Source organism: Dermacentor andersoni, chromosome 8, assembly GCF_023375885.2.
Source record: "Dermacentor andersoni chromosome 8, qqDerAnde1_hic_scaffold, whole genome shotgun sequence".
In the NCBI taxonomy this organism is placed as follows: Eukaryota; Metazoa; Arthropoda; class Arachnida; order Ixodida; family Ixodidae; genus Dermacentor; species Dermacentor andersoni.
In genome coordinates this window covers 137,627,392-137,652,142 of record NC_092821.1, presented here as the reverse complement: position 1 = coordinate 137,652,142, position 24,751 = coordinate 137,627,392, and the positions used below count along the sequence as shown (strand labels likewise).

General features: G+C 44.7%; 1 protein-coding gene and 1 long non-coding RNA gene across 48 annotated transcripts in view; one reads left to right on the top strand and one right to left on the bottom strand.

Moving 5' to 3' along the window:
• LOC129383364 (uncharacterized) overlaps positions 1–4,693 on the bottom strand; it is a 35,882-nt gene extending 31,189 nt beyond the window's left edge. Inside the window, exon 1 of the long non-coding RNA XR_008611273.1 lies at positions 4,606–4,693. This is a non-coding gene — a long non-coding RNA (uncharacterized lncRNA). The remainder of the gene's footprint in view (positions 1–4,605) is intronic.
• Positions 1–24,751, top strand: part of LOC126525796 (uncharacterized) — a 129,296-nt gene that overhangs the window by 65,608 nt on the left and 38,937 nt on the right. For 36 of the 47 annotated variants that reach the window (XM_072289969.1, XM_072289959.1, XM_072289940.1 and 33 more), the window contains 5 exons: positions 3,447–3,478; positions 4,670–4,821; positions 14,920–15,028; positions 18,382–18,541; positions 21,781–21,872. The gene's annotated coding sequence lies outside the window, so the exon portion shown is untranslated. Of the gene's footprint in view, positions 1–1,483; positions 2,347–3,446; positions 3,479–4,669; positions 4,822–7,695; positions 7,766–14,919; positions 15,029–18,381; positions 18,542–21,780; positions 21,873–24,751 lie in introns of those variants that run through there. The other 11 variants (XM_072289947.1, XM_072289945.1, XM_072289943.1 and 8 more) reach the window with 8 other exon arrangements.

Genomic DNA, 24,751 nt, shown 5'->3' with positions numbered 1-24,751 from the left:
TAACGAAACAACTGAAACTCCAAAGTGCACGCGGCGCAGAGTCGAGCGAAAACGAAACCTTTCGACCACCCACTCGTCTGAATCTCGTACTACTGAAAGGTAACGTCAAAGTGAATCGAACAGAAGTAGACAAGTAGCATTTTCTTCCGTCTTATAATCTAATGAAATGAACTTTTTATATGAGTAGTTGAGTACTAGTGACAAATTATGATGAGGAGTGCTTTCGTCATCGGGCTAGTGCCGGAATGTCGCTGGGGGGTCTCAAATCGTGTCGTGCATTTACCTCAATTTCTGTTACTAAAGCTCTGTTCACGATTATATTGATGCCTTAGACGTTCTAAAGCATTGCTTTATCACTTTAACCTGACTTCCTAGTAACCTTTGTGTCCCTTTAAGGCTTTTTCAGCGTAGCTGACTCCGGCATACTGATAAAAATCAAATGCAGTAGGCTGGGATTTACGTCCTGAGGGCACCAACCGGGGCACGCGTCTTCAGCTCTAGTGCTATTTAAAAGAAGAATGACCAGCCCTGCGCCTTTGCAAAGATTAGCTGCGTGGTGTATAAACTACTCATGATACATTTCGCCAAAGTGAAATTTTGCAGGAGTTCACCTTTAAGCTAGTATAAAATTATGGCATATGAACCAATTTTTTCCAGTGTCCAAGCTGAGTTGGCCTTGTTGCTTTGTCGTGCTTACATGTGACTCGTATTTTGCAGTGGCTCATGAACTGCATTGTTCAGAGAACTCGGGCTAACCTAACTAGCATGAATATCGCAGTGGCAGGTGAAAGAGCATTGCGATTGGAATTAAAGCTTAAAATGTAGAACCATTCAAATAGAAGGGCATCAATAGCTCGGCATACTAGCTGCGCATGTTTTTGTAGACCACCGGAAGACATAGTTACGGCAATGCATTTTAGGGCAAAACCAGAGAATCGCCAAATGTTTCAATCCGACCAGAACGTATAAATAGCACCCTAGAAAAAATATCTGCTGCCTTCGCGTTGCATTGAGCTTATGTTAATTATGCGGGTCTTCACACTGTCCAAAGTCCTTCCGTATGACTGTGGATACAACAGGTGCTTCCAATTCTTCCTTGTATGCGGCGGCGCCTTTTCATTCCAAGATTACATCGTCTGATAGCAGTATTTAGTTCCCCTTTGTCTTGATACCTAAGAATGTTACTCCAGGTTTCAGACTGGATAGCTTTGTTTTCACCTGCCGTGGTTGCTTAGTGGCCATGGCTATGGCGTGGCTATGGCGTGCCTCATAATCACAAAGTGGTTTTGGCATGTAAAATGCCATAGCCACTAAGCAACCACGGCATTTTTTCTGTGGTTGTTTTCGTGGCCCAAAGATTCTGCAATACGATCTACTATTATCGGTTATGCTTTATCCAGCCGTTCAAAGCGCTTGACTATTAAACTGGTCAATTTGTATTCACTTATCTGCTTTATATAACCTGAATATACTGTCCTTCTAGGCACAAAGGCTATAGTCTACCGCATGACGTCTTGGAACAAGAGGATAGAGAAAGGGCGCTAGGTGACCTGGAGAGTGGGAAGGTGCATATTTCATTCGTCATCGATGCTGCAGCGCGAAGGCTGGACGCCAATAGCGGGACACACACATTCGATTAATCTTTTCATTAGAATACCGAAGTGCATGTGTGTGCTTTCTTGCACGAAGAGTACAGCATTTCATAGTGCGCGGATTTCAAAAGTGCGTGACTCGGAGCTTGTGTTCAGCATACGGGACCGAAAGCGTGACTGTCCGCGTTCGCTGCACGGATTTGGCCTGCAAAATCTCAACGCAATGGGGCTGACGACTGATAGAGCGGCCGGACAGGGCAAGAAATGCCGGGGTCCGAGTGGTGGGCCACGCCCTGACCTCACCGGCCCCGATCCTGGTGAACTGGCCTTCGCCCTTGCCTTCCTGCCGATGAACCTTACTCGTATGTTGGTTCATGCCTCTGATCTCGCATACCTGTTAGTGTGCTTCGGCCTGACCTATTCGCCGTACCAGAGGTTACCACGTCTTTGTGAGTTGAAGGCGATGCCGAATGAAGCTAAAAACACGAGGGCACTGCTTAATTATATACTCTCTTGGCAGATGCCACGTTTATGTTTATTTTGTTTCTGTGCCTTCCTCAAGACGTCTGGCTGACCTGCACCCACACGTTCCCGCACAATCTTGCGGGAAGAACCAGTGGAGCTTGCTCGACGTCAATCACCTGCTTTTTTCCTAAAAATCATGTCCCACCTGTCTCCATTGTATTTCGTTGAATTTTAAACCACAACTGCAATTTTAGCCAATTCTTCGACCATGCTTCTGGAAGCGCAAAAACTACAAATAACGCCCAATGGATCCCCGACCGCTATGAAATTCCCAAGTTTAGTTCCCAAAAGTTTATGCTTACCATCTGTCGAATGCTACGCGAACGACTCTTTGAAGACATACCAAGTGGTCTGCACGCACCCAACATTCTTAAACAGATGCACCATTTCATTCCTTTCATCACTTTCCGTACTTCCATGAAGAAAAAGCTACAACCAAACTTGCCTTGGCTTTATTATTTGTAGTCTTCATAATGGTTTTGGTCAACAACTTAAAGGGCACCTTTGGATTCTTCTCGTCTGCACTCATGGGCACGCAACAAATTGTGAGCGGCAACGATAGTGGCCACGTTTACACTGATATGTTAGAAGTGTACCCTATTCATACGCCGACGCTGGTAACGCAGCTAAGATATTCACCCACCCTTAGCGGAAACGTGCTGTATTAGGATAGCAGTCAAGACAAATGCCGTAGTTTCCGCAGCATGCCCGCCATGTGTTTCTATGTCACTGGCAGCTAAGCGCGCCCATCAGTTTCTGTCCCCTCAATATGGACATGGCTACGTTATTGTCGCAAACTTGCCGATAAGAACAATATTATTCATTACTGCTATGGAAGAAACTGTTTCAATGCGCGTAATGTACTCTCAAGAAGCAAAATAGCGTTCTGCCTGCTTCACTGGCCACTATTTTTGTTTTGGTGTCCCACACTGACAGCGGCAGCCACCTGCTTGTCATCCCGCAGCAAATGCGGGATGTTTCTTTTCGTGGGAAATTTAACTTGCGTAATGATCACACCCCTGAATTTGCTTCAGTTTTTTTTTTGACAAAGAAGTGCGATCATTATGCGAGTAAATACGGTACGTCAAATGGTTCCCCGACAGCTATGAATATTGCCCCACCAAGCTGCTTGTTTTGATCGGCAGTGACGCGCTAAGAAAGAAGAAAGGATTCTTTGGGAGGCAGGCCGCACCTTGTCCTGAACTTTCCTGGGCTTGATCTTCGCCAATCTGATAGGATGTTGCACTGGCTTAGCTACCTGCTGTGATATGCCGAAATTCTTATTGCCTGTACTCCATGCCATCTAACATACTTCTCTTGTCTTTGCAGGAAGCCACTGTGCGGCTTTGGATGTCTACGAGGTAAAGTAGCGACAAGTTTACGAAGTTTTGTTTGAATATAAGCTTCAGCTAGCTCAGTGTGTTCTGTCGAAAAAGCGCGGATGTGAACATTTTTTTCGTGTTGGCATTGGTGAGAATGCAAGCAGCAAAAGCAGCGTGCATTGATTCGCTTTCCTTGCGTTGCACTGGATACGTGATAATCTTAAATCGTTACTACAATAACGTCAGTCTTGGCAGACAAGAAGAAATGCAAGCTGAAAAGCTTGGTCAGACGTTTCGGTGTTAGCTGTGCATAACATCACGAGACTGACTAGTGCGCATGGCTTCACATTTCCGGATCATTTCGGTGCACAAAAATGGCGTGGTCATTTGAAGATACGTTAAAATGACCTCAGCATAACGTTCTAGGTGTTGCTCTAGGATGTCGAGGTTTCATTGAATTTTACTTAGACGTTTCTGCACTAATAATTGATCTTCCTGCCATATAAATTAAAATTGCCCACATGCCATTCGTGCTCAGCCTCGATTGAATTAACCGGGCAGTTATAAAAAAAAAACGAAATAATGCTTGTTGCCACTGGTGGTACTTCTCATTTCTTATGTAAAGGAAACACATCTAAACAGAAAAGAACTTCTGATATCTGTTTGCTGCACACTTTTTGTTGTAGTTTTCGTTTTAAAATGGAGACCGGCATCTCGATAATTTACTTCAAGCGATGACAGCATGGAATTTCATGCTCCTCAACTTTGCGCTGAGTTGCAGTTTCAGTCACCTTTTTGTGGCTCTTGAACAACACGAAGTAGTGTTCTCTGACATGAAAACCTTTTGCCCCCACCTACCTTGCATTTTCTGCTCCATTCACTGTACGCTTCTCAAATATTTAGAAAATTTTAATGGCACGTTTGGATCGCTTAATTACAAGCAGTCCTTGTGTTTTTCTGCGTTTCATCATGTTCGTTTTTGGCGACATGACGAAATCGCAAATAAATACAATGTTTACGAAAATAACCCGCAATGCTCATTGTTTCAGTGTTCCTTGAGCAGACTTTTTAAGCTTAACCGAGGCAACTAGCACCAGATTTCGCAGTGCTGCTCATGCTGTGAAACTCTGCTGCATTCTTTCTTATAAGCATTGTAAATTACTTACAGCTTGGTGCTACATTTTGGTGGATGACAATGTTCTCCTTTTGTTCGCTGAATTGTGTGTGCAGACAGCGTTTCTCGGTAACACCGACGTTGCCGTCCTTTATGGATTGTATACATCGGTGGAAGCGGGCCAGTCAGTCGCGTGCTGCGAAAGTGCGCAGTCATTTGCACGTCAGCGAGGATTGCAATCATCGCCCCATCATTGATGACACTATTGGTTAGTATATTGCAAACTGCGCATGCTAAGAGTAATGTAAACCCTATAAGAATAGGAGAAAATAATGGGTGTGGATTTTAAAGCCAAGCGGGGTAGCCAGTAACACAAATAACATGCAGCACTGTGGAAAATGAGCCGCATACAGGCAATATCCTTGCGTATCATTATGTAGTTACATCACTAACTTCATTATTGGCCGGATTAAGGCTAAACCCAATGAGCGCGATTTTGTGCGCGACAGCAACGAGCGACGGCTTCGCCGGTCGTTGCCCGGAAGTGCTATGAGCGACTAGCCAATAGCGTGAAGATGGAACTGGGTGTACATAACTGAAGTGCTTCCGATTGTCGCATGAAACGAGCAAATTAATTTTTATATTTTGCTTTTTACAGTAAAGCACATAAACTTAATACATCAAGTTAAAAGCACACGTCGCCCTAGTTTCGGCGGCTATATTGGTGCCCTCATACTGGCAACACTGTGGAGACGTCGCTCATAGCAGCGCTGCTGCATGAAGTCGTCGCTCGCATGGGGTACAACTTGTCGTCGCTTGCATGGCGTACAAGTTGTAGGCGACGAGCAAACGCGACAGCCATATCCATCGCGTCGCTTCTCTCTGTCGCATGCAAGATTGCTTGCATGGGGTTTATACTTTACGGCGATACTTCATACTTACGGCTTTGCGCATGCACTTTACGGCAATACTTTATACTTTACGGCTTTGTGCATGCAGATCGTATAGTGTGAATTACTGTGGTGATTACCGCGAGCCTCCGTAAGTGCCACCCTAACCATGATTATGTAGTAATGTGGCAGTGTCAATACCGCTTAGACTGTCCACTTAGATGCCTTGACAGCAAGAAATAACAGGTAAAATCTGTAATCACTTAGTCTATCTCATGCACAGGTCAAATGAAATGACGTGCAGTAAGACTAAAGAGGTGCTACTGAGTTGTAGACGGGGCTTTATTTTCAGTTAGCAGATGGCGCCACAGCATAACACTGTTCATGTGGTGTCAGCAGGGAACGCTATCAATGCCTATTACAGCGAACGTGCGTACCTCTGCCACCCATAGGAAATTTTCGCATTGTTGTTGTTCCCAAAGATAGGGCAATGCCGGGCCCACCTGCGGCGAAGGTAAAGCAGGCGTTAAGCACGTGGGCCGATCCCGAAAAATGCGAAGTACCTGGCCGACCCACGGCAGAGGTGAAGCAGGCGTTAAGTACTCCCCATACGTGGAGCGATCTCGAAGAATTAATAAAGGAAAAATCAGACATCCACACGTTCGTAGCGTTTGCTACAAAGGAAACCCATATGGGTTCTTCGAAACAAAAGCCTCAGAGTTGAAGAAAAAGCAGGCGTTAAGCGCTCCCCATACATGCTCCGATCCCGAATACATGGGCCGATACCGAAGATAGTGCGGGGAAACAGGAGTTAAGCACTCCTGGTCCGATCTTGAATACATGGGCCAATCCTGAAGGTAGTGCAATACCGGGCCAACCCACGGCGGAGGTGAAGCCGGAGTTAAGCACTCCCCGTACATGGTCCGATCCTGAATACGTTGGCCGATCCCGAAGATAGCGCAACATTGGGCCGGCCCCCGGCAGATGTGAAGCAGGCGTTAAGCACTCCCCATACGTCGTCCGATCCCAAATACGTGGGCCGATCCCGAGGATAGTGCAATACCGAGCCGACCCGCAGCGGGGTGAAGCAGGCGTTAAGCACTCCCCATACATGGTCCGATCCCGAATACGTGGGTTGATCCCGAAGATAGTGCAATACCGGGCCAACCCGCGGCAGAGGTGAACCAGGCGTTAAGGGGCCCACATACACAGCTTCACTGGGCATCTTTATTCAGGCAGTGGAAGGGCACTGAGTTTTTTGTTCACTGTGTCAATAATTGCTTGCTCCGCTCTAGCTAATGCCAGTTAGGCACTGAGCCGACAGTGCGGCACGGATCAACATATATCAGCACGTCCCCCTTTTACTACTGAACAGAAAGGGTTCTAGGAACTGCTAAAAAAAAATTGTAGATGTGGCGAAGCCCCGTTGTTGCATTCGTGTAAACACAGCTCAGGGCTACAAGGCCTGAACATTAGTTCTGTCATCTACCAACCATGGCCCTTCTATCGACATGAGACGACACGGCGTGCGTGAACATCTCGAGGAGCATTCGGCTTTTCTATTTACTATTGAATCCTGCAAATTAGAAAGTGCAGAAGGTAATTAGTTAAAAGTAAATGATGTCAGCCAGAAGATGCGTTGGTGGGATATCCAGTTGCGTACTATAGTTAGGACGGCATTGAGCTAGGCAGTGCGGAGAAGCTTAGAAAGCGTAAGGCGAGGTCAGATGGCCCAAGCCAAGGGTGGCCGACATGGCTGAGAGATGCATTGGTTCGGCGTTAGGCATAACTATGCACCAGGAATCGTTCAAGGAGAGTGTTCTTGCCTAGTCCCCATAATATTTTGACAGGTCGATGTATTTACGTGTCCTGCTCTAAATAGGGAAGACGAGGGTCGGGTGTCTCTAAGCCCCTTCGCTGGTGGCCTTCACAAAGCGCTTGCCATTTCCCCCTCTTCCACCTGCTACTTTCCTCGCTTCCTTGCAATAGGGTGTAGTCTGCGTAGAGGGGTGTGCGCATAGGGTTATGGTTTAACAAGATATTTATTAAAAGCGCTGAAGTTGTAAAAAGTTTCTCGAAACATGATGCTTTACAGTAAAAAACAGGGCCGTATGCATAGTTCGGGACAGCATTCCATTTTGACATTGCAAGCTGACTGCAACCTAACTCGGGTTTTTTCAAGTGCCTTCGTGTCAGCTGTAGGTTTACCAGATTATTTCTCAAAACCCATGGTTTTTATATATCCGTTACAGGTACCATCTTCACAAAGTCAAGCAGGGAAATTTGCACAAAGTTCATTGCTCCCAGCAATTTTAAGGCTTAGCAGATACAGCCATGGATCTATCTGCCTGTCATCGGATGACTATCGGCAAGGTGACATCCTGCATGGTACTTATCTCGACTGGTTATGCTTCTATAAATTCTTTACCGTTGACGCATTTTAAAAGAACACAATATTAAAGTAGCCAAAAATATCATATTTTTTCCATGTCTTGCTCATTTATACTTCAGTTTTCAAAGCTGACACCCATATTGATAACTTTTGGTAATTTGAATAGCATCTGAATTCCCTTCAGAAGTTGCATTAGTGTGTAGAGCATCGGTGCAACACTCCTGCACTCCTCATTACCCGCATCAAGCAGCGTACGCACAGGCAGAACCCTCACTAGCTGAATTCCATGAGAGCACACGGTCCCTTGGTGACAGAATTCTACAAGAGCAATTTATGCTTGTATTATTGCAGCAAGACTTATTTGTCCGTGGCAATCCAAGCGATGTTTGTATGTAGATGTTTATGCTTTTTCGCATTGCTTGGGCGTACAAAACTTGCGGAAATGTTGAACTGCCGCACCTTAGAAGGTATTCTGCAAGAAGTTGTGATTCGCTGGGCTCGGCTTTGCGTCCGCAGCGACCAGGTGCCGCAGCCAATCTGCACTTCAAGAGACGAAAGGGACATGTCCACTATATGTGAACTCTTGCAGAATACCTCCCCAGTAGAATTCATGCACCATCGCCATTCCTAAAATTGTGCCTTAATCGGCGGCACCATACGATCATGTTGTTTTGTTATGTCACCTAAAAGGCGGGATTGCGAGAAATTGGGGTATATAATGGGCTGCTACTCAGTGAATCAGTTCACCGGGGTTTTTAAAGTATAGGAGAGGCCTTTGCCCTGCAGTGGGCGTAACTAGGCTGATGATGATGATGATGATGACTCAGTGACTTGCTTTATCATGCAGGAGCGAATAACCTTCACTGCATGTCAATGTGCGTTAAGATTGAATACCGGCCAACCAAAAATAGCTAAGTGTATTTGAAGATTAAGTGCTTATCTTATCTTCAAATACACTTAGCTAAGCTTTGAAGATTGAAGAAATAGCTATTTTTGGTTGGCTGGTATTCAATCTTAACGCACGGTGACATGCAGTGAAGGGTATTTGCCTCTGCATGATAAAGCAAGTCACCAAGTAGCAGCATGAACCAGCAGTAGGCACCACGAGTGCGAATCCGGTTTTTTCGGGCTGTAGTACGGCCATGTAGCAATCAACAGGGTGCCTACCAACCGGGAAAACCGGGAATTCTCAGGGATATTTAGTAGTCTGAAAATAATTTTGTTGAAAAGGTCGAAAGTCGCAGTAATACTGGCTCGAGTAACAGACAGGAATCGTAACGAATCGTCTTTGACGCCCTGTCGTCGGCTGGAGGAGTTGCCAGTGTACAGTCAACGACCGAATTTCCGGATGCCCAATAATTTGGACGGCTTTGCGGCACCACCACGTACCCCATAGAGTCAATGTATCAGAACGTCTGAAATTTCAGACGCAAGAACTCTTTGCCGTCCAACTTTCCGGACGATCTGCATGACCGCAGGTCCGTAACGGCAATAATCAAAGCCACCACTGCTGCCATTTTGATTACCTCGCCTCCTCGAACCGGCGCTATCTCATGCAGATCCGCTGGCAGCCGTAGCGACGACTGCAATAATTTTGGCTTAGAAGCTCGGAAAGCACGGCGCATTCCATAATGCTGGTTCTTGAGAAAGTCAGTACAGATGTGTGACGCGGTAAAGCACTAGCAAAAGTATTGCAGTGAAGCTTAACAAGCGTAGGAAGGGGCAATTGTCACGGGACGCAGTATGCATTCCTTAATTTTACACGCGTGCACCCGCCCTCTCCTTTCACAGTAGGAGCACCGCTATGCCTAACAGGCATTAAGAGCTTTTCCAGACGTGCCTGTGTCGATTTGAGTTTTCGCGGCCCCTAGGGGGTCCGAAAAATTGGACGTTGACTGTAAACTGACCAAGAGTATGCTTCAAATGGTCCGTAGTGCGAGCGTGCGACAAAAGGAGCACGAGAACAGAAAGGACCAACGCATTGAGGAACGAACAGGGAATGAAAGTATGCGAGCGCTTCTTTGAAGGAGCTAGAGCTCAAAAAACTCTTGGCTGAAGCCGAGATGCAGGTGTCCCTCATAAAAATCAAAATAAACTCTTTAAAGCAGTGAAACGCAACACTGAGGCGTCGTGCGCGGGCTGAGAGTATGTCAGCACAGTTGAGGTTGACTTACGAGCTGTTGAGAGATGCTCTCAACTGTGACCAAATTCGGGCCTCATACCACTGAGCTTGCTATCAGTTGGTATAGATAGCTCAAATTAAAATATATTTGCTTCTGTATGCATCTCCTTTCTATTTGTACATATTTGAGAATGTCTGACTCGATTTGCAATTTCTTTCGAAGACATTTTATTTGCTGTGCATTTTACTAACCCCTCCCTTCTATTTCTTTCTTGAATAACATAAACACTACTCCTTAGTATTCAAATTGGATTAAGTTGGTTCTTTTTAATAAGAAAATTTTCATGTGCTTATTAAAGAGTGACAGCATCGGGCGATATGGTTCCAGCCCGTCTTGGCATAAAACATACCGTATTTACTCGCATAATGATCGCACTCGCGTAATGATCGCACCCCTGAATTTTGTCGTCAAAATTCGATTTTTTTTATTTCCCGTGTAATGATCGCACCCTGAACTTGCCGCAGCGATATGTCGTGTGCAAAGTTTAGCTAATAATGATCGTGCTTACCATCTGTCGAATGCTACGCGAACGACTCGTCTGCACGCACCAAACATTCTTAAGTAGATGCGTCATTTCATTACTTTCATCACTTTCCGCACTTCCATGGCAAAAAAACGTACAACCAAACTTGCCTTTATTATGGGTAGGCTTTATAATGGTTGTGGTCAACAAAAACAAAAAAGGCGCCTCTCGATTCTTTTCATCTGCACTCGTGAGCACGCAACAAATCGCGCGCGGCAATGATAGTAGCCACGTTTACACTGATACGTTAAAAGTGTACCCTATTCTTACGCCGACGCTTTTAACACAGCTAAGATATTCGCCTACCCTTAGCGGAAACGTGCCGTGTTAGGATAGTAGTGAAGACAGATGCCGCAGTTTCCGCAGCACGCCGACCATGTGTTTCTATGTCACTGGCAGCTAAGCATGCCCATCTCTGTTTCTGTCCCCTCAAAGTGGACATGGCTACGTTATTGCCGCAAACTTGCCGATATTAACGATATTATTCATCACTGATACGGAAGAAACTGTTTCAATGCACGTAATGTACTCACGAGAAAAAAAAAAAAAGATCGCGTTCGGCTTGCTCCGCCGGCCGCCATTTTTGTTTTGGTGCCCCGCACCCGCATCCCGCAGCAAACGCGGGACGAAAAAAAATTTTTTTTTTCTCGCGGGAAATTTAACCCGCGTAATGATCGCACCCCTGAATTTGCGTCAATTTTTCTGACAAAAAAGTGCGATCATTATGCGAGTAAATACGGTAGTTCTGCATCACTCAGGGAATTTCGCAATGGCACTTGGGGAAAACCTGGAAAACTCAGGGAATTTGGAAATGTAAACTTGGTAGACACCCTGAATGAAGCCACGCTACCATTACCGACAAAATACAGAAAACAAAGTACTACGACATACGACCTCTGTTCTCCTGCTCACGGCATTCAAAAGCCGGTGATTTGCGAACGTGCAGGTGATGTGCTTCAAGCCTCTCATTTCATGCGTGAATAATTTTTTTACATATTGGTTTGGTGTGTGCTACAATATGGGGGCATCATAGCTGTTCACGCTCAAAAACGAATTGCATTGACCTCCTTTTAGAGCGTGAACAGCTATGATGCCCGCACATTGTAGCACACAACAAACCAACATGTAAAAAAATTATTCACGCTACACTTGGGCAAAGAGTGGTGCATGAAATCAAAGGCTTGCAGCGCATCACCTGCACGTTCGCAAATCACCGGCTGAACTTCTTAAATGCCGAGAGCACGAGAGCAGAGGTCGTATGTCGTACGTTGTTTTCTGTGTTTTGTCGGTAATGGTGGCGTGTCATCGGTACGTGGCCGTACTTCAGCCAGAAAAAAACGGATCAGTTGAATCGCAAGCGGTCTTTTCGGTGTTCAGGCAGCATCGTGTAGTTCGTTGTCAGCACGAGTATTGGGTGTTGTTGTATTCTTCTCAAGCTCTGAAAGTTGTTCTTCTATGTATTGCCAATTTATTTTGCTTCAGTGTTATGGCGTCTCGTACAATAGGATTTACAAGAATAAAAAGCATTTCGCGCATTTCTTGGGAATGTTCTCTTTGTCCATGCAAAAGGTGCCAAGCTTACTCCAGCGTACGTAACCGTAATGTTTACCTGAAAACAAAGGTAGCAAACGCTATGCACGAAGGTGTGCTTTCTGGTAGAAACGTGACCTCTTGCATGGGCCGCGATAGATGGATGGATGGATGAATGTATGGATGCATGTATCGATGGATGTTATGAGCATCCCCTTTTGAATGGGGTGGTGGGGTTCACCACCAAGCTCTTACTTTATTGCCTAATGCCCAACCTATAGTAAAAACAGGAAAAAAAACATGATTAATTCCCACAACGTTTCTGTTTTTGTACGCCTCCGTTGTTTGTCGTTTGCCTACTTGCACGAATCTTCCAATCGCCTCTTAATAATCTCTTTTGTTGACATGTTTACTTTCCCCTTGCTCTCACTAAATCCAAGGGCTTCAAAGAGGCCAGTGATTGAATTCCAAATCAACCGCTTGCCAAATATCTTCACATTCTAATACAATGTGCTCCATCGTTTCCCTACTTTTACTGCAGCAAGCACGTACTTCTTCCTTATATCTTCACATTCTAATACAATGTGCTCCATCGTTTCCCTACTTTTACTGCAGCAAGCACGTACTTCTTCCTTATATCTCGCTTTATAAGTGCATGTTCTAAGGCATCCTGATCTCGCTTCAAGAAGTAATGAGCTGCCCTTTGAGGTATCAGTTTCTTTCCTGATTTCGTTACTTATGGAAGGTTTCTCTTCCATTGCCAGCACCCATGAGATGTTCTTTGTTGCTGTGTTACCCACCCTACAGGCTGCATACTTGCTGGTAAGGTTCCTAGTTCCTTTCCTCCACTGTGAATCAGTTTTTCCTGTACAAGTACCTAGTCTCCCGGCCCGTTTACTTTTTTCCATATTCTTCAATCGTTCTTCATAGTCAATTCGCTCACTTAAAAGCTTGTCCAGCCCATATCACCCTGCACAACTTCATTTGTAGCCTTCCCGTGAGTGCCCAATGCGAGGCGTCCCACTGACCTTTCAGCACTAAACAACAGTACGAGGAGAGGGACACGGACCACAGCACTGTGGTGTGTGTTTGACGCTGTTTACTGCTTGTAATCGTGGACCAACCAGCCCAAATGCCTACTCTTCTGGAGTCTTGATTGTACCCTTGATTTCAAGCAAACAACCGCATTTACAAAACTAAGTCCTGGAACCATTACACTTTCCACATACCCCGGAGCATCTCGTACCTATTGTATCCCCTAGTGCTCTGCGGACGCCGTATCTGGTCTATGCATCATGTCTATAGGTTGTGCGTAAGTCATAGTTTACGATATTTACACGTATTTTACATTGAGAAACTCAATCAGCTCAGTAACTTCCTTACGCCATACTGAGAGCCTGTGTGGTTGGGTATGCGTGGTTCGAAATTCTTTTTGCAAAAGCGACGCTCCAGTGACGCCGGAGCGACACGGAGTCTTTAACGCTGTCGCTTCATGGCAATTGTGGCCAGGTGCTGCGCTTCGCCCAAGTGTGGCTCTGTCGTTAGTGTTACACACTGGTATAACAGTGCACGAGCATACACCAAGTTGCAACACGCCATGTGCTACATAAAACTCAGGCCGCGATAGTGCAAGATTTAGTGGCATTGAAGCAGTAGCTGCAGATTGCGGGCTTGGCCGGCTATTTGGCAGCTGGACCGCTTTTGCCAGTTTTCGTTACAGAATGCTTACGGATATGTTGAACTGGTGCACCATCGTGTGCCCAGAATTCTGCCATAATCGGTGGGAAATGGAGACAGCCCATTACAAGCTTAGAAAAGAGATTTTTACAAAACTATTGCTTGATTGAAAAGTGACATAAAATAAGTAAGTTGTCAATCGCGTGTTGCGCTGTCATGTGAAGAAGGGTGTGGCCAGCGTGATAGTCAAGATTGCTGTTGTGAGTAGCTTACCACTAGTGCGTCCCAGCCTAACTAGGTTAACTTGTCAAGTGCCTTATGAATCGAAGCTATTTCAACTCTGTTCCTGTGTTTGTCTTCTTCGCGCTCTTGCCTTGTGCTACACCATTGTTCCTTAACGTACGGATCAGTCATCCCCTCCGTAACATAACCTAGCTGTCGTTTTTGACGGCATGCTGCTTTTCTTTTTGGTCCACTATATTGGTGCTTGGAACTGGCATAATGACCAAATTATACCGCAAACATAAAATATTTTCAACAGCTGTTTGGAATAGACATTAGACAAACTAGGCGATGATGACAGAACATGTTACAAAACACAATAAATACAATGAAATAATGCAACAAAACTGAGATTGGGTATCATCAGCGCCCTGATAGCCATAACAGATTCTGGTCCATCCGATAGGATGGACCATAACTTATCGCGAGCTCAAACCTATGGTCCCGGCCACTCCTCGCCAACATTTCCAGGATATGATGTCGCTTATACAATCCGTGTCCGATGAGGCTGGTAGGGTTTTCTAACTTTCTGCCCCCTTCTGGATGCCGTGGTCAGGCAGGTCAGCCCTTTTCTGGATGTTGGGGTCAGTCAGGACCGCCCAAATACGTTTCCCCAGTATCCCGCCTTTCTAGCTCACCACAGACCGATTGGCATAATGTTTGTTGCATACGAGGGAAACCTGATTCCACTCTTGCGTTGAGCCAACTTTCAAGTAAGTACTGCTATATTCATAGTCTTGAAAAACAACCACATTTTGATACCACAGTGCTGTAGACACCATCTGTTAGGACACCCATTTTCAAAATGACAACCAGTGCCAAACTGCTCTCTCAACATTTGTTGAAAGCTGTGTGCAGCTACTTGAATGTTGTAGTTTCATTTGCACAGCAGCGGAGGACCACTTCCAAAATTCTGTGAGAATCGTTCACGTGCGGTGCCGTTACGTCCTCGTCAGCGATGGTTCCATTCTTCAGAGCCTCCCTCCTGCCAGCAGAAGGTGAGTAGGCCATGAGTGGAGCGTCGTAAAGTACTGACCTCACCCTATATGCAGGTTTCTTGTCCTGCACAACACTATATTACCACGAGCGCTATTGCAGGGGCTAATTGTCTCTGGAAGATCAGTAACGATGCCATTTGAGTCGAACCGCTTTTGACTTGCCTATTTTCAAGTCTCTGACTGCTACGAACTCAAACAACAATTAAGGAGTGACATTGAAAACATTTTCTGTTCTGAGCGCTAAAGCCTGCAACCCTTCACGTCCTTTCACCGGAAATATTCATGCCAATAAAAGGGTACTGTTTTGACAGCCTTAGGACGCGAGGTTAGAGAATGTCACATTTTGCCTCCGAAGTACAAGACAAGTCTGGCACGAGACTCAAGAGTTCGGACGCTTGAAAGAAGCCTCGTGACCTGTTGAGACATATTGTGGGCCCACTTGCTTTGGAGCAGGCATGGAATGTTTACAGGGTTGATAAATAATACGCTTACTGGCGTATATTCAAGATGGGTTCGCGCTCTTCCTGTAATTTCTGACATGAACGAGGTATACAAGGTTGACCACAACCTGAAGGGCAATGGAGTTTACTTTAACCTGCTGATCTGGAAAATCTGACTCAGTCGAAGCAAGCATCAAAAACTGTCTGAATGTGGAACAGCCTTCATACTACGCAGCATTTCTGGAGGCTACCAAATACGGCTGCGACACCTACGTGGGAAGACCACGTACCTGGAACTTGTCTGGTCAGAAAAACGCAGGTAATTTAGCACGAGATCCCGTGCTCCCGGCCACTCCTCGCCAACATTTCCCAGATACCACAATCATTGTCACCCAGGGGGAGTACAATTATCCAGAACCAGGCCCTCGCCATTTCATTGCTGAAGGGGTTGCACGAGCATCACGACGGTGGCACGAGGCGTGACAGTGAAAGCATGAAGCGCTCCGCCAGTGAGTGACCTACACGGCAGTGCCGAAGGAGAAAAAAATGAGCCACCAGCGAAGCTCTGTAGCACCCGACAAAGAGGTGGTGCAGTACTTCGAACAAAGGTACAACACGTCTGTATCGGTGGTCATCGTGTCAAAGTACGCGCACACATTTATTTTTATACATTCACGTCCATTCACATTATGCATTCGTTACAGATTCGTTGCATGCATTCGTGTTTTCCTTTCCTGATATACTAAGTCAAAACACTTCAGGTGAAAATCACCGCAACGGCACTAACTGGCATTGGGCCAATGCCGTCAGCACATTTCTGGATCGAGGGGCAGTATGAGAATGCAAGCATGATGAGTGGCATCGAAGCCAGTTGTAGAAGATGGTTATGACAAAGGCGCGATCAATATATTGAGGAAAAGAATGAGACCGAAATCACTGCACCGACTGGCAGTGGGCCAATGAAATCGCAGAGGAGAGGAAGTATGGCAACACTGGCATTATGAGCACCATCGGAGTCGGTTGGGGAAGAAGACAAAGTTGCGAGCAGTCAAACAAGCGCGAAGGCCAGTATGGGAACGTTGGCATGAGCGGCGACGAAGCCACCCGTGGAAGACGAATGTGCGAGCAGTGGCAATAGCCATTGCTGATGATGATAATTTTTGCTCGTACACATGAAAATTCACGAAACCCTAGCCACAAGCAGTATCACTTTGAAAAAGTTATGAGGATGCCACGCACTGTGCAAATGTAAGCGAACCTTTCTGTGTGTTTGTTTTGACGATAATAGGGTGCCAGCAGGCGGTCATTGAAAGAAACCTTGCTTATTAATAGCCACGTTCAAATTAATACGACAAGGAAACAAATTACTGCTGCACTGGCGGTGGTATGCATTGTGAACGGTATCTGTGGCGTTGAGACTAGGTTTATCAGACTACTCCAGTTGAACTAAGTTGTGGAGTTAGTGCTCTATTGATTTCTTTGCGAGAAAGTGCAGCAGGACCCTGTAGAAAGAAGTAGGCAAGGACAAAGAGAGCGACAGCTCCAGGATGGATACAGAAATGCTCGCAGTCCATGATGTACACTAACATGGGTATATTAAGTTCGAGAAAAGCATCGCACCTCCTGCGAAGCAGGGCTTGCGCAGTACTTTTCGTAATTTCTTCCTCTGTCACAAAAGTGCAGAAAACAGTGTAAAGATTGAATGGCGTGGCATATGTAGTGAGAGGACAGCACTTGATTGTGCCCGGATTTCAAGGTGCGCTGCCTAGTGCCTGCACATTGCGGCTCAGTGCAGCAAGTAACTGGTAAAACACGGTATTGTAAAAAATAAAGAGTAAATGAAGTGCAGAAGATGCGTCGGGGGGATAACCCGCGATTCATTACAGTTAGAGAATGGGTGTGAAGAGAAGTGTAGTCTGGGACCGCAGTGAATTAGGTGGTGCGGTGAAGCTAGGAAATCGGAAGGCATAAGGTAAGGTCACTGGCACAAGCGAAGCGTAGCTGCAATGGCTGAGATGCGTTGGTCCTGCATTAATCATAAATACATTGACGATAATGGTAATAAATGACCATTTTAAGCTGGTAATTTGGTGACGTTGCACCTGTAATCGTTCGACGAGCGTACTCTCCCCCAATCTGGATGGTGTTTGTACTTGTAGATCGCTGTATTTACGTGTCCTGCTCTAAATATGACTCGTGGAGATACGTTCCTTGCGAGAGAAAACGAGTCTCCTTACTTCAAAGTGGAGGTTTTTTCATGGCGTCCGTACGACCGCTGACATGCTATTCTGCAAGAGAAGGGGAAACGGATAAGCTTTGAATGCCTTTCTGTGCAAACGGGTAGCGGTAGCTTTAAGTGTCCTAATCTACATACCCGTTCTACTGCAATCGGTCGGATGCCTCTAAACCCATTTGCTGATGTTCTCCACAAAGAGCCCTTTGCATTACGGTGTCAGGTGCACTTTCTTTAGTGACAGTGACAATTGTTTAGTTGAACATCACATCCGCACTCTGAAATGAGCTACAGCACCTGTTTCTTCACAAAATGCAATGGAAAATGCGATACAATAATACTAGGCTGTGTGAGAGAAGTATGTGATCAAAATTACGTTCCTATGAAAAAATATTGAAAGCATGACCACTGAACGCAGTGCAGTTATTCACGAATGTACATCATACAATGTTTATCGAAAGAACGTTCAGTAGATTTTTTGTGAGTGCTTGAGCCTAGTCATAAATTTCCAGAGCAACCAGATGGCTGCTGCCTCATGTGCCTTTCTTCAGTACTAGGAATGCCTGAAACATAGGTGCGCATAGGTTATGGTTTAATGGGAATATTATTAAAATTGCTGAAGTGCTTACTGTCAAACACAGGGCCGCATGCATAGTCTGGTTTCTTTATATCCGTTACAGGTACTGTCTGCCAAAAGTCAAGCAGGGAAATTTTCAGAAAGTTTATTGCCACCAGCAATTTTAAGGCTTCTTGTAAACCTGGCAAGGAGATTGCTGAGCCTTCTACAACCACGGCTTTGCGTGTTATCGGACGACTATCGGCAAGTTGGTATCCTGCATGGTACTTCTTTCATAAATTTGTTGATAGTGAATTTATATAGGATACTCAACCTTATTACAACGCAAGCAAAAGCATGTAATCATCAAATGAGTGGAGTGATGCGTTCGAAAATAATTCTTTCAAGGTCTAGTTGATACATTGTTATTGGGCCTCTTTTCAAGTAGTGCAAATTTACAGGACATTAAAGGAACCAGAAACATAATTTAAGTTTTTTTTTCTGTGTCTTGCTCATTTCCACTGCCCAAGTTGAGTTTCCAAAGGTGACACGCACCTTTTGGCAATTTTGATAGCATCTGCACTCCTCTCAGAGGTGGCATGCTTGTGTAAAACACTGGTACGACACACCTGCACTCATTACCCGAATCAAGCAGCCGAAATCCATGACAGCACACGGTCCATTCGGGATAAAATCCTGCACGAGCAATTTGGGCTTCCATTAATGCGGCAAGACATATTCATACATGCTAATCGAACCCATGTTTACCCCTAACTCAATATATGAAAATTGTTTTTGGATTACAGTGTACGGGGGACCACGTTGCTTCCGTACGTCACCTTTACGTTTTACACACAACAAAAAGCATCGGCACATCTCCACTGAATCGCTTTTCTAGCGTGAACAGTTGACACACAGATCTTCTATTCATTTTGCAGCAATTCACTGGGCCATTTTGGACGCAAGAGGGCAAGGCAGAAAGTGATACTGTCCGTTAATAAGTCAGGCTTTGACCTAGTCAATTACTTGTAGACCCGTGTACTTAGATTTAGGTGAACGTTAAAGAACCCCAGGCTAGGAGTCCTCGACTACGGTGTGCCTCATAATCGGAAAGTGGTTTTGGCACGTTAAACCCCATAATTAAAAAAAAGGTTACTTGTAGAAACAAGGCTGTTTATTCGTTATGATATGCGACTAGTTTGTTATATCAGTTACATCGTCGGCTTTCATGGCGAATATTTCCCGAAGATATGCACAGGGCTGTGGCAATCGCTTACCACTGGGTAACGGAAGCTCAAGCCATAATGGCATCCCACTGCCTATTGACTGCGAGAGTTAATACATGTCTTCGCTAATGCAGCTAAAATATATATTTTTGTCATTGCTACAATGCCACACTGCCACACTGCATGCCGGAGTAGTGCAGCAAGTTTCTGATTTCAAACAATGTTCGTCGCAATATTCGCAATGTACGAGCGCACGCTTCTAATTGAAACGAGCCTTGCACGAAATGAAAGGCTTGCAGCAATTCACTTGCACCTTCGCAAATTACCGATGAACTTCTTGAATAAGAGCAGAGGTCGTATAAGCACTTTGTTTTCGATGTTTTAACATTCGTCGATAATAGTGCGTGGCTTCATTGGTGCGTGGCTCGATTTGCGCCCGAAAAAACTCATGGTTCCTGCTGCCGGTTTGCCCCCACACAGCCCTAACCCATCTGCTGGGTTTCCGGATTTACCTGAACCTGCACATTATTAGCTGAATCACAAGCTGTCTCTCGGGTGTTCATGTAGCAGAGGACTAAATTGTTGCAAGAGAATTGTCAGCATGAGTCTTGGGTGTTGTTGAGTTTTTCGCAAGCTGTGAAAGGTGGTAGCCAATGTATTGCCAATTTATTTTGCTCGAATTGTATGGTGTGTCATGCAGTAGCCTTACAAGGACATAAAAAAAATGTGCGACACTTTTTTTTTTGCGAGGTAATGTTCTTCTGTTGCCTGCGTTGAATCACATCACTGCCTCTGCCACAGCAACTTCTACAGTGAATAGTGATGAATGGCATTGCTTTGGTGCAAGTGACCAGATGAGGTAATGTTCTCTTTTGCCATGCGAAAGGTGGCAAGCCTGCTTCCCATAAAAGAATGACTTAGGGTTAAAGGAAATAAATGGAAAATCAATCCTCAAAAATTTACGTGCCAAAACCACTTTCTGATTATGAGGCACACCATAGTGGGGGACTCCGGGGATTTGGGCCACCTGGGGTGATTTATAGTGCATCTAAATCTAAGTACACGTGTCTTTTCGCATTTTGCGCCCATTGAAATGCAGCCGGCGTTGCCGGCATTCGATCCCGCGATCTCATGCTTAGCAGCCCAACACCATAGCCACTAAGCAAGCATGGCGGGTTAAAATCAATCCTTAAACTAATGTTTTTTGGTAGACTGTCTTACCAGTGCGCGTGCGTCAGTGTGTCGCAGTTGTGGCCAGGCGCTAGTTTTTGCCCTAATGCCACTCGGCCATTCGCATTGCATTCCGTTATAAGAGTGCATGACCATACACCAAGGCTGTTCGGCAGCGGGCGAATTTTCTCTTAAGTGCAGCGAAATGATTGGAGAACCTTCATTGCCAGCTTACGTGAAAATTGAAATTGCTTATGTGAAAAGTGGCATAAGTAAAGTTAGTTTAATTAGTAATTTTTAAGGGAATAACAGTTACTTCGTTATATCCACTAGTTTGTTCTACACTGTTCATTCATAACGAGGTTCGACTATCTCGCCAACGCTGTTAACTATGCGATGCTGTGCACATCAATATTGCACTCAAGCCGATCACTTCATCATCCTCTGCCTTTGTGCAGATGACAGAAGTGCACTTAGTGCATCTGTTCTGGCCATCAGTCACATGTTGCGCCGTCATGCGAAGAAGTGTGTAGCCAGCGCGTTAGGCAAGATTGCTGTTGCGAAAATATTAGCACTAGTGTGTCCCGCAGCCTTTACGAAATCATGTAATAACCACTTCATCCGTTCACCTAACGGAAACTAGCCTAACCTTGTTTCCAGTCGTCGTGTTTGAGGTATGCTTGTAATCGAAAATGGCTTAGGGATCGACGCTATTTGAGCTCTTCTCTTGCTTTTGTCTTATTCACGTTGCACTTAGATTTTGTAATTACATATTGGCCACACATCTGAACTCGTCCCATGTTCTTGACTTGCTTGTGGTACACCATTTTCATTTTTCCACATCAAGATATGGACGATAATCATCTGGTACCATAACATAACCCAGCTGTTGCTTATCTGAGCAAATAATCCAACAAACCTGAGATTGGGTATGAGCTTAACATGTCAATAATAGCTCTACACATGGTCTTCACACATGGTCTACACATGCTACTTACATAGCATGAAGATCATGCAAATGGAAGCAGTCTATCAATCGGTCTATGCTGGCTGTACAATCACCGCGTTTTCGCTATGCTGCTTACTGCATATAGTCTACTCACATGAACGCTCACTTGTCTCTGCAGACTCCTGCGTTGGCGGAAGCGGGCATACTTCCTCTGCAGTGGCAGTTATTCATGTGCATTGGCTGTGCTCTGATCGCAACTTCCCTTACCGTGTAAGAAGTCTAGTTTCATATAGCCAAGTCTACGCTTTTTCAGCGCAGCTGCCTTCTGCATGCTAAAGAATCTTGAATGCGGCGTGTTGGAACTTAACGTCCTAAGGAAACCAACAGGTGCATGCATCTTGAGCTTAGGTTAGGTAAAAGCTGTTAAAAAATAATTACCAGCTCTGCGGCTTGCAAATGGTATATACACTACTCGTAACGCATTTAGCCAAAGTCTGATTTTGCAGCGGTTGACCTTTGAAAGGGACTGTCAACCAATTTTCATTGTGCCCATTTTTAAAAATTTTTTTAGAGCTGTCGAAAGCGCCGTGGAACATTTATCAGCTTTTCGATCTGCATGTGAGGATGTCATCGTTCACTAGAAGCGTGCTCAAGATAGTGATAGGTGAGCGCGATAGCGATTATACGCTGAAATTATTGAGAGGCAGATTATTTTTTTTTTATCAAGTTGACGTTCCTGCGATTCATTTTTTCCGAATTGTTAAAATGATTTCTGCAACAACTCCGTGTTTTCGTGTCGAACTACTTTGATATTGAACCAGTGAAAAGGAAACAAATCGGGTCAAAATTGAAACGACTCCTTTGAAGCAATAGTTACTTACGCACAGTAATCTCGTAGAATACATCCGAAGTATCAAGATTGCACCGCCAGGTCTTGCCACTTACTGTTTTTTTTTAGACTTTCTTTGCCACTGTAAAATCATAATTTCTACTTAAATCGCAAACTGCGTGCTGGATTTTAACTGCATAAATCACAGTAATTCCATTTCCATCGTCTTAGAACACATTCTGGCCAGCTGTCTGTCCGTTTCAACTAGTATACGAATATGGATTAGCAACCACTTTATCCACTGACAGTTCCAAGCTGAATTGCATTCCGTGATGGCGTATGGACTACATTGTTCAGAGAACCGATGCTAACCTAACTAGCCAGAGCGTTGCATGGGCAGGTGAAAGACCATTAGGATTGGAAAGCTTTAAATGTACAAATATTCTGACGTGGAAATTGAAAACTTGGCCTGATTTAGTAAATGAGCGCACATTCCAGATCGTGAGATCTGCAGTTCATTATCTCGGAAATGTTTATTCCTGCATGGTGAAGTTGACAGCACAGCATTTATTTGAGATTGCTTTCATGTAACGTGGGACGTACCTCACGGAACATCAAGCAGTTTGCCATGCTAGCTGTTTATGTAGACAACAGGAACTGGAGACATTACATCACCTTCACCTATAATTAAGGCCCTGCGTTTTCAGGTAAAACCTGAATATATTGTCTTTCTAGGTGCAAAGGCTATAGGCGCCAGCCCGATTCATCATTTTCGGGTTTTAACGCGATTTAAGTGGTGTCACACAACTAGTAAAATGGTGCCTACCTTGTTTTTGCTTAAGACTGGATAGAAAACTGAAGTATATAAGGATATAGTATATTCGCAAGCAGAGCCTAAATAAACGTCGCTTTTTAACAGCCGCTTTCGAATGCGATACGACAATCGCGCATTAAATCGCATTTACCGCATATCCCATCACGTAAACCTGCGGTACCTAGTCTAGGTTGAACAGGACAACAGGCAAGCATGAAAAGCCCGACACGTCTAGGATGGATACAGAAATGCTTGCTCTGTTCAATGTAGCATCATGCTACCTGCGAAGCATGGCTTAAAAAAGCGCAAAGGCTGTAAATAATAGATGGCCAAGTCTCAATTTTTTCTTTTTGTTAAAGAGGTTCCTATCAATTTTTTTTAATACTCGGCAATGAGGATTTTTAGAGATGCGTTTGTCACATAACTTGAGAGGAGCTCACTTTGCGATTATTACAAGATTGTGATTTAGCTTGTTGAAATGGAATGTCTGTGTGCAAAAGAAGAGCATGGCCTTTGTTAAATGATTTTAGTAGTTAACTATGAAGTCTCCGAACTTAAATCGTGGCTTTCTTATGATTTCACTTGGAAAATGCCCTCAAATGTTAACCCTCTAATAGAAAAATATACATAAAACCCGGAAACAAAGGACCCTACTTATAATCCATCTCACCATGAGAAGTGGTGGCTGTTCTTGTTTTATTTACTATTTCGCCAGGATTCTGTTCTACCATACTTGCATGTAGTACACATTCCCTCGCTACGTGCACCCGAGAAAATTACCATGGCAGTAATTAGGCCCGTCAGATTGCCTTCGCTCACCTCACTGCTTTCCAGGCTTCGCTGAAGTGGCATTACTGTAGTGCCCGGATTTAGTTATTATAGTGCCAGGATTTCAAGGTGGGCTGCTCAGTGCTGCTCATCGCGGCTCAGTGAAGGGTAACTGCGATGGCAGAGAGATGGTTTCAAGCTGGTGACGTTGCGCCAGTAATCGTTCAATGAGCGTAGTCTCCGCCAATCTGGATAGAGTTCGTACTTGTAGATCGGTGTATTTACAGGTCCTGCTATAAATGACTCATGGAGATACATTTGTTGCGAGAGAAAATGAGTCTTACTTCAAAGCCATACGACCACTGACAATCTATTCTGCAAGGGAAGGGGAAACGATAAGCTTTGGATGCCTTTCCGTGCAAACTGGTAGCTTTACGTGTCCTAATCTACATGAAGAGCCCTTTGCATTACGGTGTCAGGCGCACATTCTTTAGTGACAGCGACAATTCTTTAGTTGAACATCACATCCGCACTCGGAAATGAACTACGGCACCCGTTTATTGACAGAATGGAATGGAAAATTCGATAAAAGAATGCTAAGCTATGTGAGAGACGTATGTGATCATAATTACGTTCTATGAAAGAATATTTGAAGCATGACCACTGAACGCAGTGCAGTTATTCATGAATTTACAACACACAATACATACAATTCTTCAGTACTAGGAATGCCTGAAA